Genomic DNA, 4793 nt, shown 5'->3' with positions numbered 1-4793 from the left:
AAACAAGAGGACCATGATGGTCCTGAATCGCTCACCTATCCCCACATGACCCAGTGTTGAACTGAGTATGACGTCGTTATTTCTATTATTTGACATAGTGACCTAGTTTTTGAGCACATGTGACCTAGATATCATCAAGATAAAAAATTCTGACCAATTTTCATGAAGATCCATTGAAAAATATGACCTCTAGAGAGGTCACAAGGTTTTTCTATTATTTGACCTAATGACCTAGTTTTTGAAGGCACGTGACGCACTTTTGAACTTGACCTAGATATCATCAAGTGAACATTCTCACCGATTTTCATGAACATCTCATGAAAAATATGGCCTCTAGAGAGGTCACAAGGTTTTTCTATTTTTCGACCTACTGACCTAGTTTTTGACTGCACACGACCCAGTTATGAACTTGACCTAGATATCATCAAGCTGAACACTCTCACCAATTTTCATGAAGATCCATTGAGAAATATGGCCTCTAGAGACATCACAAGGTTTTTCTATTTTTAGACCTACTGACCTAGTTTTTGACCGCATGTGACCCAGTTTCGAACTTGACCTAGATATCATCAAGATGAACATTCTGATCAATTTTCACGAAGATCTCTTGAAAAATATGGCCTCTAGAGAGGTCACAAGGTTTTTCTATTTTTAGATCTACCGACCTAGTTATTGACCGCACGTGACCCAGTTTTGAACTTGACTTAGATATCATCAAGGTGAACATTCTGACTAATTTTCATAAAGATCACGTGAAAAATATGGCCTCTAGAGAGGTCACAAAGTTTTTCTATTTTCAGACCTACTGACCTAGTTTTTGATCCCACGTGACCCAGTTTCAAATTTGACCTAGATATCATCAAGGTGAACATTCTGACCAATTTTCATGAAGATCCATTGAGAAATATGGCCTCTAGAGAGGTCACAAGGTTTTTCTATTTTTAGACCTACTGACCTAGTTTTTGACCCCACGTAACCCAGTTTCAAACCTGACCTAGATATCATCAAGGTGAACATTCTGACCAATTTTCATGAAGATCCATTGAGAAATATGGCCTCTAGAGAGGTCACAAGGTTTTTCTATTTTTAGACCTACTGACCTAGTTTTTGACCCCACGTGACCCAGTTTCGAACTTGACCTAGATATCATCAAGGTGAACATTCTGACCAATTTTCATGAAGATCTCAAGAAAAATATGGCCTCTAGAGAGGTCACAAGGTTTTTCTATTTTTAGACCTACTGACCTAGTTTTTGACCGCACGTGACCCAGTTTCGAACTTGACCTAGATATCATCAAGATGAACATTCTGACCAACTTTCATAAAGATCCCATGAAAAATGTGACCTCTAGAGTGGTCACAAGCAAAAGTTTACGCACGCACGCACGCACGGACGACGGACGCCACGCGATCACAAAAGCTTACCTTGTCACTTTGTGACAGGTGAGCTAAAAAATAATATTGAGGCTGATAATTTTATTTTTGGAATATGAAGGGTGAATATGGGAGGGTTGTCGTTTAGAAATGTGAATATTTAGGGTTATCTGTAAGAAATATTAGGTTTTCCTTTAGGGTATGATCTTGTTGAAATGTTACCATTGAGGATTCTCTTAGAATTATGAAGAATGAGATTTTTCCAATTGAAATACCAATATTGGGGTTTTATGTAAAATGTGAACAGTCTTGTATCGCAAGTAAATATTAATTAACTGGTCCTAGTTTAAACAATGCGGATGTAAACATGTTAAAGACATGAACAGTAGATTGTTCCTGTGTTAAGCAGTAATTAAGGTAGATTATATGTAATTGTTTTCTTTGTTACCTTATCTGTTTAATTGACAATTGACTTGTTAAGTTTTAGACCGTTAATAAAATTGTGAGCATATCTCTGTTCTGTATACATACTCCTTGTAAAGCTTTTTTTATTGTTCATTTCACATTTCCAGGAATTTGATATTTCTTCCCGCAAACAGATATCATTTTAGAGCTTGGATGTCTTTCCAGTAAGATACCTACAGTTATAAGTTATGTCGATCTTCATTAAATGAGTGATGCATTACTTCTTGTGTTTTCATTGGGTCCAATTGAAATACCAATTGGTTTGTGATAAAAAAAACTGGAGAATGCTTTGGGTTATGGATGTCAAATTTTACAGAATGATTGACACAAGTCTTCAGCAAACCTCTTTTGTTTAGTGGGTAAGTAGGTCATAGGTTAGATACTGTAAACAATTTCTGATCAATGACAGGACAACGCTCTGACTGATGGCTGTCAGATTGCCTATGGAGAGTAAATTAGATTCCATGCCAATTTTTGAACTAGGGTCACACTGACGTTAAAGCTCATAATTAGTTTCCATTTTATAACTAGCATCGGTAGATGATGTCTTTAAGTTTATACCAGTATGTCAAACGTCATATTCAACTGGAGACCAGTTTATAATTAAAAAAAAATTGACATATGGCCATCAGAGAATATGATTGCCAATGTCACTTTTTAAGGTCAACACAGTCATGGTTCAAGGCTTTGCAAACCAAAAGCCCATATTATAGTTGTTTCATGAAGTTTGACAGGAAATTTAATACACACTTCATGAAACTACATAAAAAATCTGCAAAATTCTTGGTATTTTGGGCAAGGGGGCTTATCATCCAACAAATTTTGATACCAGCTCCTTCAAGACCTTGAGTAATTAAATACAACAAAGTTTTGACATCCCCATACACATGAACAAAAGGACAGAACTAACATTACTAACATGCCTCAACTTCAGGGGCCTCCATTGCTGAGGGGTTTGGTCAACCGTGCCGCAATGCTATGGGTTTCAAACACAGTTTGGGATGTAGAATTCTTTCTACATTTGGAAGCTAGCCAGCTGGCTTTCAGTTAGCAGTTTGTCAATTTGCTCACCAGTGCCTTAAATAATGTAAAAATCTTTTTCTACCACTGAAATTAGTCACTAGATAGGTAAAGGTTTCTTATTTAACAGTGGTGGTTGGTGGATTAGTCCTCACCTGAAATTGATGTAAAAGTGTTTTTGCTAGTTGGACACTTGAATGGCAGGTATCATATTTGTCTACAAATCCAGTCTAGACCAGTTGAAAACAGTACCAGTTTAAGCAATGACCAGGAACTGAACATGTGACGGTACCAGTTTAAGTAATGACCCAGAACCGAGAACGTGGTTGGGTAGTCAAAATTGGAACCTGCACAACTAGCATTCTAGCATAAAACTGCTGTTCTCGTCACTTTTCAGCGGTGTTTTAACCGGAGAAACGTGTCAACAGAGATTCTCGCGCTAACATGCTGTTAAAATACCTTTTTATATATGCGCGTCTCCTGGCAAAGTCTAAACACATTACTGCCCCAGAACGGATAATTCAAAAGGAAATGACGTCAACGTGAAAAGACAACGCATACATTCCCGTGCGTTTCATGGAAACTTGATGTTGAGGGATAATTTATTTATTAGTTTTTATGCGTTTTATTGCAGAATAGCGTTAACGCACGTTCATTTCGTGTTATAACAGCATCAGAATCCCTCGGAAAATGTAGCACCCGCGCCCTACCGGGCTTGGGCACCAACCAATCCCTCAAGATTCTGCAGATGTTATAACACAAAAAAACATGCGTTATCCCTAAACTGAAGTCCACCCTGCTAACAATTGTGTCACTGGCCTCTTTAAGTGACTATATGAAAATGTGATTGCATGCCTCCAGATCTATGCCAATTTTTTCCAAGTTTAGAAAATGCTGTCTCTACTTAGTAACTTACAACAGAAAGAAATTTCAAGAGATTTTATGTGTTTAATAGACATTTTATCTACGATATCATGTACAGTAGAATATGCAGTAAACTTTTGAAAGCATTAGACATGCTATTAAAATTTGATGTAAAATATAAGAAATTTAGGTGTGCTTTGTATCTTACACATCAAAATATTTATCTAAACAATACTGTTCATTTTCAATTTCTAATGTATATCTGGTATTTGATCTGGAGGCACATCCCTTTAAAACCTGTGGATATGAAAGGTCTTGAAATGGCCCATAGGCAGAACAATGTATAATTATGGGAGTTTATGACCAGTCATGTGACCAGGTCTCATTGGCTGCTGTACTTGTAGTCTTTAATTGGCAACAAAATTCACTTGGTTTGGACAAAACTCTGGGAATTGCAGAGAGGTAATCTTCATCTCTATTTGGCAACAAACAACATGTAAGAACAGGAAAAAGGACATGTTCACGGTCTATACTCTATGTAGCATTTATGCTTCATTGTGTCTGAAAGGGCTGATGGACCCTAATTCAACTTAAAACACTGACTGACTGACCAGTCATGTGCGTAATGTATATCTGGTATTTGATCTGGAGGCACATCCCTTTAAAACCTGTGGATATGAAAGGTCTTGAAATGGCCCATAGGCAGAACAATGTATAATTATGGGAGTTTATGACCAGTCATGTGACCAGGTCTCATTGGCTGCTGTACTTGTAGTCTTTAATTGGCAACAAAATTCACTTGGTTTGGACAAAACTCTGGGAATTGCAGAGAGGTAATCTTCATCTCTATTTGGCAACAAAGAACATGTAAGAACAGGAAAAAGGACATGTTCACGGTCTATACTCTATGTAGCATTTATGCTTCATTGTGTCTGAAAGGGCGGATGGACCCTAATTCAACTTAAACAATGACTGACTGACCAGTCATGTGCGTAAGTATGAATTGTAAAAGTTACAGCAAACTCCAACAAAGCAAACAAAGGTGGCCTCTGATAGAAGAAAAAAAAACG

This window comes from Mercenaria mercenaria, chromosome 1, assembly GCF_021730395.1.
Source record: "Mercenaria mercenaria strain notata chromosome 1, MADL_Memer_1, whole genome shotgun sequence".
Classification (NCBI taxonomy): Eukaryota; Metazoa; Mollusca; class Bivalvia; order Venerida; family Veneridae; genus Mercenaria; species Mercenaria mercenaria.
This window is presented reverse-complemented; position numbering follows the sequence as displayed.